The sequence below is a fragment of the Brassica oleracea genome, chromosome C8 (genome assembly GCF_000695525.1).
Source record: "Brassica oleracea var. oleracea cultivar TO1000 chromosome C8, BOL, whole genome shotgun sequence".
In the NCBI taxonomy this organism is placed as follows: domain Eukaryota; kingdom Viridiplantae; phylum Streptophyta; class Magnoliopsida; order Brassicales; family Brassicaceae; genus Brassica; species Brassica oleracea.
The window spans coordinates 165,214-171,646 of record NC_027755.1 but is presented as its reverse complement, the minus strand read 5'-3'; the positions used below and the strand labels follow the sequence as shown (position 1 = coordinate 171,646).

At 43.6% G+C, this 6,433-nt stretch overlaps 1 pseudogene; it reads left to right on the top strand.

Annotated features, from left to right (window-relative positions):
- The window catches only part of LOC106308349, a 2,547-nt pseudogene extending 540 nt beyond the window's left edge, over nt 1-2,007 (top strand).
- Nucleotides 2,008-6,433: the final 4,426 nt, after the last annotated feature.

The following is a 6,433-nucleotide window of genomic DNA, read 5'->3' as shown; positions in this document are numbered from 1 at the left end:
GTGGTGAACCCTGAATCGCAAGTTCAAGGAGATACCACTCCGAAAACTACAGAGAAGGTCCTGAAAAATACATCGACTCCTCCTGCTGTTAAACCCAGTGATGAGTGGGTAGGGCTATTCAAATGTAAAGGCAAGAAACTGGAAAAGAAGGGAGAACCGTTCACGCTTCCCTCCGGAGAACTATGTGTGCAAATTCCAAATGCAGTCATTGAGAAAAACATGAAAGCTTGGGAATGCTTCGTCATTGGTCAATTCTACTCAGACCCTCCGGCTCAAGGTCTCATTCACACTATTGCATATGGTATCTGGAGTAAACGGCTTCGCGACATCACTGTCTCCAAACTCGAAGGCCACGCATACTTATTTCGTATTCCGAATGCGGAAACTAGGCATCACGTTATAACTCAGAGGCTCTGGCAGTTTGAAGGGAAAACTATGTTTGTAGCTCACTGGGAACCGGGTTTTCTGCCTGAAAAGCCAGCTATCACTTCCGCTCCCATCTGGCTTGAGCTTCGCAATGTTCCGCTTCAGTTCTTCAACGAAGATGGCCTAGAGCGCATAGCTGGCTTAGTTGGACACCCCAAATACCTGCACCCAGCCACTGCAAATAAAACTATCTTGGATGTTGCAAAGGTTCTAACGATCATCGATCCGAGAAAACCCCTACCTGAAGCTGTTAACGTTCAGTTTGATTCTGGTGATATTGCTCGAGTGGCGGTCTCTAGTCCCTAGATGCCTCCAGTATGCAGTCACTGTAAAGAGATTGGTCACACAATCAAACGTTGCCCTGCTGCTCCAGTTACCTGTAAGGGATGCAAGTCCACTGCTCACCTATCTGATGCTTGCCCCAGGTCAAAGGGCCATAACCACAAGAACGGAGAGCAGAAGCAGAAGCAGAAATACACGCAGAAGCAACAATATGAACCTATCCATGGCAGGCCCTCTAGCAACCAAACTCAACAGAAGGGAAAGACAGGAAATTACCCCTCTTTCATGGCTGACCAAAAGGGCAAAGAAATTGATCACCACCCTCTACCAGCGGGTAATGAGATCCCTTCAGACCCGGGGTTAAATTCCTTCTCGAAAACTGCTTCATCTGTTCTTGCTGAGTCCAGTAAGGCGAGAGGAGCTTCTTCTGTGTCGGAGGTCGAGTCTGATTCTTCTGATGTGGCTTCTTCAGACTCTGATGTTGAAGAAGGTCAATATATATCTGTACGAACAAAGCGCCGATCCAGAGGGGGTCGGGGCAAAGGCCCCAAAAACCACTAAATTTTTTTTTATGTGTACAGGAATAATTTTTTGCTAGAACGTGGTTTTAACAAATTATCGCATCAGAATGGTTTTAAAAAATGGATTCGGAGTAGTGGTTTTCTTTTTGGGAGCTTAATTGAGACCCATGTACAGCAAGAAATGCAAAAGAAATTTTTGAATGCAGTTTTACCTGGATGGTTGTATGATAATAACTATGCATTCTCGGATTTAGGAAAAAATTGGATAACTTGGCACCCTAGTGTGCAGATGGATGTCTTCTTCAAGTCTCTTCAGTTGATTTGCTGTGAAGTCAAGTTGCTTACTTTCACCACGCCTGTGATAGTTTCCTCTGTGTATGCCTCAACAGATGAAGCAGAAAGAAGGGAGCTCTGGTGTGACCTTATATCTATAGCCTCGGATCAACGCTCTATAGGGGAACCTTGGGTTGTTCTTGGAGACTTCAACCAGGTCCTTCGGCCCTCCGAAAACTCAACAGCTGTATGTCCTAACGTTGATCTACCTACTCGCCTGTTTGCTGATTCTCTGTCCCAGTATGGACTGGTGGATCTTTCTTTCAGAGGCTCTTCTCACACTTGGTGGAACAAAAGGCGCCTTGAACCAATTGCAAAAAAACTCGATCGTGTGTTAGTAAATGAAGAATGGCTGCAATTATACCCCCTCTCACTTGCTGTTTTCGGTGAACCAGCCTTCTCTGATCATGCCTCCATGTCTCTCTTTAAACACTATCGCTCCTAAGCAAAAGAAGCCTTTTCGCTTCTTCAACTATCTGCTGCAGAATGAAGCTTTTCTGGATATCGTAGCAAGTCATTGGTTCTCGTTCAACATCAGAGGTTCAGCTATGTTTCGGCTGGTCAGAAAATTAAAAACATTAAAAAAGGTGATTAGGGAATTCAATAATCAAAATTATTCTGACATCGAGAAGAGAGTTATGGAGGCTTCTGAGGCTTTAGCATCAGCTCAAATCCGCACTCTAAATGATCCCTCTATTGCAAATGCTCAATCTGAGATCGCTCTTCAGGAGAAATGGCAAACATTATCCAATGCGGAGGAATCTTTCTTCCACCAGCGTTCGAGAGTCACTTGGATATCAGTTGGAGATAGAAACACTCCTTATTTTCATCGAATGGCGAATGCAAGACAATCTATCAATCACATTCACTATCTAATTGATGAGGATGGAGTGCGCCATGAGTCTCAAGATGAGATCCAAAACCTATGTGTCAGCTACTTCACAAACCTTCTGGGAAAGCCAGTGGAGCCTGCTCTGTTTATTCAAGAAGACATAACATCTCTGTTGAATTTTTCCTGCTCTCCATCTCAGCAAGCTGGCTTAATTTCTCCTTTCACTAGTGAGGATATCCGTTCAGCATTCTTCTCCCTCCCTCTCAATAAAGCTAGTGGCCCGGACGGATACACTCCTGAGTTCTTTACGAGTTGCTGGTCTGTGGTAGGAGGAGAAGTCACTGCTGCTGTGGCTGAATTCTTCAACTCCGGTCACCTCCTCAAGTAGATGAATGCCACCAACCTTGCGCTCATTCCTAAAATCCCAAACGCTTCAAAGACTTCAGATTTCAGGCCGATATCGTGTTTAAATACTACTTATAAGGTGATCTCGAAGCTCTTATCTGATCGTTTGAAGGGAATCTTGAACTCAGCTATAGGTCAATCCCAATCAGCTTTTCTTCCGGGTCGCCTCCTCTCTGAGAACATTCTCCTAGCCACCGAGATTGTCCATGGGTACAATACAAACAACGTCGACCCGAGTGGAATGTTAAAAGTTGATCTTAGAAAAGCTTTTGATACTTTGAGATGGGACTTTGTAATTGCTGATCTGCGTGGTATTAACATCCCAGAGCTATACATGGCTGGATCTACGAATGTATCAGCTCTGCGTCATTCTCTATCTCTGTCAACGGCCACACCGGGGGCTTCTTCAAGAGTACACAGGGACTTCGTCAGGGCGACCCACTCTCTCCATACTTATTTGTGCTCGCCATGGAGGTTTTCTCCGGCCTTTTGCGATCTAGATACAATTCTGGGTATATAAAATACCACCCAAAAACGGAGAACTTGGGCATATCTCATCTCATGTTTGCAGATGACGTCATGGTGTTCTTCGACGGTGGAAGCTCATCGTTGCATGGTATCGCTGAAACTCTGGACGATTTTGCAAGCTGGTCGGGTCTTAGTATGAACAAGGATAAAACACAATTGTTTCACGCGGGTTTAAGCCAAGAGGACACCAGTTTGCTCAACGCCTATGGTTTCTCACATGGCTCACTCCCAATCCGCTAGTTGGGCCTCCCCCTAATGCACAGAAAACTAAAAATTGCGGAGTACTCACCCCTTCTTGATAAGCTTAACAGCAGATTCAACCTCTGGGCCACGAAGTCGCTATCTTTTGCAGGCCGCTGTCTCTTAATCAAGACAGTCATTTCAGGAACCGTTATTTTCTGGATATCTACTTTTCTACTCCCCAAGGGCTGTATTAAAAGAATTGAATCATTATGCTCTCGCTTCCTTTGGTCAGGGACAGTTGATAGACGTGCTAATGCAAAGGTCTCATGGAGCATCGTGTGCCTACCGAAAGCAGAGGGCGATCTTGGCCTTAGAAACTTTCGAATCTGGAATCTAACCCTTCTACTGTGTTTTGCTTGGCTCCTGTTTGCAGGTACCAGCTCACTATGGGTGGCTTGGCATCGATACCATAATTGCCCAACCTCCTATAGCTTCTGGTCTCAGGGAGAATCACCTCATATGTCCTGGAATTGGCGCTGCATTCTTCGCCTGCGTGATCTAGTCTCTAGATTCCTCATAAGCGACGTGAACAATGGTTGCACAACGAGCTTTTGGTTTGACAATTAGAACCCTCTAGGCCCTCTCGTAAAAGTATTTGGAAGGGATGGGACTCAAAGGCTAAGAATTCACTTAAACGCATCCGTTGCGGACGCTTGCAATGAGCATGACTGGAGGTTACCACATCCACGAACGGATCAGGAGGTCTCTCTTCACGCTTTTCTCACAGACTTCCCCATTCCAATGGTCGACCGGGGCCCCGACAGGTTTGGGTGGTCTACAAACGAAGAGCTTAATCATACTTTCTCATCCACCAAGACATGGGAAGTGATACGTCTGCGTGCCCCTCCCCAAGTTTTCGCAAACCACATTTGGTTCAGTAGAGCAACGCCCAAGCATGCTTTCCATATGTGGGTCACAGACCTGAATAGGCTCCCAACCCGCTCTCGCCTTGCGGCTTGGGGTATGCAAATTCAGACATCGTGTTGTATATGTTCTACTCTGCCGGAAACTATGGACCATATAATGCTCTCTTGTTCGTATGCTGAGGTCCTTTGGTCTAAATCTCGTCGTAGATTCAGAGACACGGTCCCAGTCTTTACCAACTGGCCCGACCTCGTGCTGTGGACATCTTCGTCTTCGAATGCTGCACCATCAAACCTGCGTATGATGGTAGTTCAAGCACTATTTTACAACATCTGGAAACAAAGAAACAACATGCTGCACAATCAAGCCTTAGTCCCCCCTACGGCAACATTCCGGGAGATTGATCGACATATCATCAGTTCTATTTATGCTTTTTGAAAGCGTAAGAAGTTCACCAACCTAATTGCAAGATGGCTCATCTGGCCCTTCTCTGTTTAGTTATCTTCACTTGACTTGTTCATGGTGATGTCTCAAGTCGTATTAAAGTTGCTCTGTTTTTTACCTTCTTTTTTTGCCAGAGCCTCTTTTGTATAGATTTACTACTCATGTAGAACAATCACTTATCATTTATGAAATTAACAGTCTTAGAAAAAAAAAAAAAAAAAAGCAGGAACTGCAAAAGACAAATACAGTAAGTAAACTTTAATATGTAGCCAGTTCTGGTCTTAGAAGAAAATGAACCTCTCAAAAATTTCGACTACACAATATATAAGTTGGCTACAATTAAAAAAAAATCGGAATATGAAAGATTACATGAGTTGAAAAGGTTAGGTTTTTGTGAAATGTTAAAAGAAGCTTCCTAAAGGACATTTTCTGAGATTTTATTTTTGTATTTTCCTTATTACAAAAATGAAGATGTATAGTACACTTTCAGTTGGTGTAGGCCCTAGCCTCTCAGACACAAGCCCCGAGACAACTTCAGAACCATGCTCTCTGGTGCCAGCGAAGCGGTTTCTCGCCGGCACTGGACCTTTTTGCCGGTGCTGGTAGTTGTAAATTTATGAGAATTAATGAGAGTTTTTGAGAATTATTTGAGAGATTTTGGTGAAGAACTAAGAGAGATATGTGAGGGAATCCAAGAGAGAGACAAGAATATTTCAGGAACATTTTTCTTTAGATTTATTTAGTATATACAATAATTACATAAATAGATCTAGCAATGAGAATAAGACAATGAGAATGAATAAACAAATGGAGATGAATAAATTAATGAAGACTAGATCTGAGGAAGTCACTTTCGGATAGTGACAACTCTCTTCTCTCTTCCTTCCTTAGCATATCATGTCTTTGGCTTTTTTCCACACTCCAACAGCTCCATCCAGCTGCCTCCACTTGTTTAAATTCGTCAAAGACTTCAGGCAAGATATTTAAATCAGTCTCACACATTTCCTTGCTTCAGTTTTCCTGTCCATGATTTTCTGTCCATGATTTCATGTCCATGATTTTCTATCCATGATCTCTTGTCCATGATCAATCAGGTTCTTCATGTCTTTACTCTTGCTCTTTATTTTCTTCATGTCAACACTCCCCCTCAAGCTTGACCATAGAGACTTGGTCAAGTTTGGAAACCATGAAGCATTCCCTCATTAAAACTTTTACTTGGAAAAACCACTTGGGATAAAAACCAAGCAAAAGAAAAAGAGTAGAACACTTCATGGCAAGAGGATCAGTGACAAGAGAGGTCTATGAGTCCAAGCTTAGGATGAATGAACTCACAAACCTTGCTGCTAGCTGCCTTGGTGAATATGTCACCTAGTTGATCTTCACTTCTTGTGTAGCATGGAAGAATAACTTGTTGTTCCACTGCCTGTCTCACCTTGTGGCAGTCCACTTCTATGTGTTTTGTCCTCTCATGAAAGACTGAGTTGGATGCAATGTGTATTGCTGCCTGGTTGTCACAATGCATAGTCATTGGTGTGTTGATCTCAATACCCAAGTC